This window comes from Tachypleus tridentatus, chromosome 1 (assembly GCF_004210375.1).
Source record: "Tachypleus tridentatus isolate NWPU-2018 chromosome 1, ASM421037v1, whole genome shotgun sequence".
Classification (NCBI taxonomy): Eukaryota; Metazoa; Arthropoda; class Merostomata; order Xiphosura; family Limulidae; genus Tachypleus; species Tachypleus tridentatus.
The window spans coordinates 33007573-33013696 of NC_134825.1; the positions used below are offsets into that span (position 1 = coordinate 33007573).

Below are 6124 nucleotides of genomic sequence, written 5' to 3' on the forward strand. Positions count from 1 at the left end.
CCGAAGACTTGGCGGTGGGTGGTGATGGCTAACTGCATTCCCTCTAGAAAAAGAAAGTTATCTATTCTATTTGCTGATAGGAAAATGGGAGCAAACTTATTATGTGAAACTGGCGAATGGATGTTAAGACTGATTGACGATGTATCCCCAGCACAACGTAGGTCCTACTTTCGCTAACATCTCCAAATCCCTCCATATAACCTGGGATCATTTCAGCTGGTGCAATGTATTTTCATTTTTTTATGTTCCAATACGTTTTACGTTATAACAAACTATATACACATGAAATGAAGGAAGGCATGTGAAAAGAAAAGACTAAAACACGCAACAAACTAACGATGGAATACAAAAACCTAATTAGTGTAAGTACATCAAAAATTATTAATATATAATAGATAACAAAGAAAATCCTAGCAGTACTTATTAGTTTGAAATAAATTGAATGACATTGATCAACGAGAAATGAAGTTATGAAAACGTAATTTTAGCAGAGCGTGGTTTCGATCCACGGACCTCTGGGTTATGGGCCCAGCACGCTTCCACTGCGCCACTCTGCTATGAAATTAACGTCTCACAGTAATATTTATATGACATTTAGGTGCTACTATTCCTCATTGTTATCAGATTTACATATTCAAACTTTACTTCGTCAACCCCATCTTTGTATGTAAACACGTATTTTGAAAAGCTGTTTAAACAATGAAAAATGATATAATACTTTCGCATCGAACGTATTTCTATGAATTGAATAATATATATATATTCCCTTTGCTCTGACATATATGCCTTTCTTTTGGATTTTTTCTTTAAGTATACTGTTTTTATTTTGTAAAGGTATTATACACTGTTTGAACAAAATGTATTAGTAGTGGAACATTTAAAATAACAATTAATTTTAAAATTTACATTCAAATATTTTGTTTATTCACAGAAAACGTGTGGTGAAATCCATTTAACTTCAATTAGTAGATAACCTAACAAGTTGAACATATAAAACACGTTTTACGAGAAAATTTGCTCAACACTATAGGAAAAAAAATAACCTTTTCCCTTCCGGCGCTGTTCTACCTGCTATAACATCAGTATATTGTGATCGTATATAGTACATTGCAATTGTTAAATCTGTTTATTTTTAAATAACCACAAGTAGACTTATACACCTTAGCTACCGCGTTTCGTTACCATTGTGGGTAGACGACAGATATTCTTCAGTAAAAACAACAATACTTTTACTTTATAAGCATCAAATATTAATAATTATCCCAAGTCTTTCAAGTCTTTTGTTTAAACCTTAAGGAATTCTTAAAAGAAAATAATGTATTAATGATTTGTTAGGGTCAACGATAGTTTTTCGTATTTAATACATACATAAATATATTTTTATTACTATTAGCTATTTCGAATATATGTTTCATTTCGTACCTTTCCACAGTGTTTCTGTTAGTTGAAGTATAATATAGCATAACAAATTTAAGTTCAAAACTCAAGTTGCTTGATTATTATCAACAAAAGTAACTTTTGCAGATTTTTGCTTCTATTAAAAAGATACTGTTTCTCTAGCGCCACATATTAAATCTCAATAAAATATGTAATTTTTAATATAATAAAGACATGGTTAGTCGTCCTTAACCTCTGCACGTCTGATACAACACTCTGGACAAAACTGATAAAATCGCTACTTTTTTCATATATCGAAAATTATGAACACATTATTATAAAATTATTCAATTCTTAAAGGTATATTTCTAAATTTTATTAAAAAACGTTTTGCCGCATATGCATGAATATCCATTTTGTAAAGCAATACCTGGATGTTCTTAATATTTACAATTAATAATAACCTCACTTTTTTAATCAGTGCTCTTCAAGAAAAATTGTTCTTTAAACGATTCAGTAAAACCAAAATGATTAGTATTGTATAATAAATCAGTTAGGTGTTTGGTGGAACTTTCTTAAAAACTCTTTGTCATGAGGGAAATGTCACATTGTAATCTAAATATTCGTATAATAACATAATATTAAATGATAAAGAACACACATAAACGTCATTTTTCCTCTTTACTTAATTAGATAAAATCATACTTTGTATTAAGATTAATGACTTTTTTATTGAGGCCTTTTGTAATTGTTGAAAATATAATTACAGATTCTTATTAGTATGTTTAAAATAAAGCTTACGTGATCTCTGATATTTAAGTCATGGATTTAAAATTCACTACTTAGTTTACAAGAAGTAGGATGTGTTGACATATTCTGCATAAAATTAAAAGTCACTGATTGAACTTTAGGTCTCTGTCATTACTATTTTAATTAGATTATCTGATATAATTCATTAATACGTGAATATAGAAAAAATAAAGTTAATTCACACGTTTCCTTCTGAAAGTAGATAGCGTGAGGTATTTATTGTTTTTCTCCAAATATGTGAACTACAGCCACAGTTCGTTAGAGTATTTGAACCGTTAATCATTATTATAAAAATCAAGTGTTTGTCGGTCATTCACCTTCGATTTCTTCGAATTTCGTGAGTTACACGTGTTCAGTTCCACTCTTTTTCCCCAATTATACTTTCTCTTTTAATTGCATGTTCCCATTTTAGTTGAATTTAATTGCTAAAAGAAGCATAAATAACTCTTATATTTCGCCACTTTTTATGTTATATAAAAGTATGTCAAGGATGGAGATTTTATACTAATATTTATTTGATATCGAGTGAAATTAGTTTGTTGATTGTTATGAAGAGAAGTTTGTGAACGATGATAGAATATTTACAAAAAATGTGGTTTTGAGATAAATATTGCAAAAATGCGTTTGATGTAATTAGAAAATAACTGTTATTAATGAAGCTGGGACAAGGATCTATTCTCAGAAGAGAAACATTTTATGTAAAGGAGATATTGCTTATCATAAACTACGGTCTACTGAAGCTAAAAGACATTTTATTTTTATTTTGTCTGTTTTCAAACTAGTGGCACAATGATAGGTCTGCGGACTTACAACGCCCGTGGAGGGCAGAGTACACATAGCCCTCTGCGTAGCTTTGTGTTTAACTACAAATAAATTTAGTAGGCTCTAAATTGTCATTGTTTTTTATGGGATTCTATATTACAGTATAACATGAACACAGTAAACCAATGCATACAAGGAGGATTTCAATACTTTTACAAAAGATCCTGAGACTTGTTACCTGCTGGTGTATGAATGCTTGAGTTTCTTAGCAACAAAACGTACACGGTAACTTGAATGAAAATCGTGAATAACGATGTGACATACGAAACTAAATGATGCACAACACTTACATGAAATTCAAGAAGAGTACATTTTGGTTAAAAGTAGATTTTCTATCACGTAAAACGTGTATAGCATACAGAGTTAAAGATTGTTTGAAACCTTCAAATTACAAAAAGTATACTTCGTAACAATAAACACTCGGATAAAGTTCACTCACTAGGCTCTGTTTGTCTGTTTGAGCTCAAAGTAAGCTTAAGTTCATTGTGTCAGTCACATGAATTTTATCTTCATTAACCCTCGAGCTCACTGGTGAGCCACGCACGCTTGAACGAATAGTTTAGGTAACTTGACATTCTGAAGACACTGGAAACAGCTCATTTATATACAAATCATATTACTCTAAAATATTCAATAAATAACATGTTATTTACTGTGAATACTTTAGAAAACGAGGGTTATTATTAGACAGAACGGTAATTTAGCAAAAAAAAAATCATAAAGGTAAACAGTAATCAGCCGATGTTTATAACCTAATGATTTTCGCTTTTATATATTGTAAAACACGGTTTATTTTCTACCTTTTTCATACTGATATCGAGCTGTATCTTCATATTACCTATCTTATACTGGTATACAGCCAGCCCTGGATTAACCTGAAGTTCCGAGAAACTACTAAACTATGTATTCGAGGGTAATAAGTCATTGATTTGCAAAAGATTACTGTAAAGAGCAGTACAAAATGTTGGTAAAACTTCAGATAAAAGATGATCGTATGTTATCATCTCTGACCTTGGAGATAAAGTATATTTTTTAACCATTTCTTCTGTTGTAGCTATTTATAAGAAATTATAGGCAGTGAAACTGTTTTCTTTTACCTCTAATTACTTTATTCAGTCACATCAACAGAAAAATAAGAGTATAATACCACAGAAACATAAGTTAAACAAAATGGTGACAGATGAGTACAGAGACGTGGCTGGTTTTATGTTTTTTCAACTTCTGCTTTCGTACGTTATATTTGGGTTTTTGTCTCGTTTGGTTTAGTTTTATTGGCGTTAGTATTGCATTATTCATGTGTGTTTTGAAAAAAAAAGTTCTTCTTTAAATGAAACAATAGTAAATTCATAAAACGCTGCAAACGATAGCATAAAATAGAAATCACGACACCAAAAAAGATGATTTTCTTTTGAAAACTTGAAATGTCATACAAAGCACATGAAAGAATCAGGAGCAATGTATCCTGTTCTCTTTTTGTTAAAACAGCTTTAACAATTATTTATGTTTTTCAGACATTGTTATTTTTTTCATTTTAATCAAAATATTTAGTAGATAATGATTTTTTTTCTTTTGCAAAAAGTCACAATTAATATGGTTACTTCATTAAAACAGCTCAGCATAATGAAAGTAATTTTCATCCTAGCAACGCCACGAAATATTCAAGTTTACTATAAAAATAATTTGAAGTAAACAAAAATGGAGTGAATTATAATGTAGAAAAAGAGAAAAAATGAAAATCAATGCTGGAAAGATCCAAGAACTTTAAATAAACATTCATAACTTACATTCTATTATCTCTATAGTCAGCACCGTAAGAGAGAACGTTTAATAAAGTTGTGGAATTGTACCACGAGCCCTGGACAAGTTCTTAATATCCTGTTACGTTGAAACACTGTAGAAATAGGTATATTTTAGTCACAAACGATATGTGTTTCTTAAAACTCACTGAACTTCTTGTTTAACAACATTCTACAAACTCTTATTTGGCATTTCGCTTGGCATTCTTAGACCTTGCAAGTATAAAAGTAATTCAGAAGCGGTCCCTTTAGATGTGAGCTTATATAATGATCTGAAATGTTTTTATTGAGATTCTGCCAGAAAAAGAAATTTTTTACTGTTGCTTTATGATTCAAAATGGCTTACACTATTGACGAATCTACAGAAACGATGCTAGGTTATTGTGTACCTGTGAGACAAGACATACAAGACAAGACAAGACAAGACAAGTATACTTGGTGGTAAAGTGAGGCGTTATAATGTGACGATCAATCCCGCTATTCGTTGATAAAAGAGTAGCCGAAGACTTGGCGGTGGGTGGTGATGACAAACTGCTTTCCTTCTGGAGGAAGAAAGTTATCTATTCTATTTGATGATAGGAAAATGGGAGCAAACTTATTTTGTGAAACTGGCGAATGGATGTTAAGACTGATTGACGATGTATCCCCAGCACAACGTAGGTCCTACTTTCGCTAACATCTCCAAAACCCTCCATATAACCTGGGATCATTTCAGCTGGTGCAATGTATTTTCATTTTTTTATGTTCCAATATGTTTTACGTTATAACAAACTATATACACATGAAATGAAGGAAGGCATGTGAAAAGAAAAGACTAAAACACGCAGCAAACTAACGATGGAATACAAAAACCTAATTAGTGTAAGCACATCAAAAATTATTACTATATAACAAAGAAGCTCCTAGCAGTACTTATTAGTTTAAAATGAATTAAATGACATTGATTACCGAGAAATGAAGTTATGAAAACGTAATGTTAGCAGAGCGTGGTTTCGATCCACGGACCTCTGGGTTATGGGCCCAGCACGCTTCCACTGCGCCACTCTGCTATGAAATTAACATCTCACAGTAATATTTATATGACATTTAGGTGCTACTATTCCTCATTGTTATCAGATTTACATATTCAAACTTTACTTCGTCAACCCCATCTTTGTATGTAAACACGTATTTTGAAAAGCTGTTTAAACAATGAAAAATGATATAATACTTTCGCATCGAACGTATTTCTATGAATTGAATAATATATATATATTCCCTTTGCTCTGACATATATGTCTTTCCTTTGTGTTTTTTCTTTAAGTATACTGTTTTCATTT

General features: G+C 31.0%; 2 non-coding genes across 2 annotated transcripts; both read right to left on the minus strand.

The window, feature by feature from the left end:
* Positions 1-485: 485 nt before the first annotated feature.
* On the minus strand, positions 486-557 carry TRNAM-CAU (transfer RNA methionine (anticodon CAU)). Its single transcript has one exon. It is a non-coding gene; the product is annotated as a tRNA-Met (tRNA).
* A 5225-nt stretch (positions 558-5782) lies between these two features.
* TRNAM-CAU (transfer RNA methionine (anticodon CAU)) lies at positions 5783-5854 on the minus strand. Its single transcript has one exon. It is a non-coding gene; the product is annotated as a tRNA-Met (tRNA).
* Between the last annotated feature and the right edge of the window lie 270 nt (positions 5855-6124).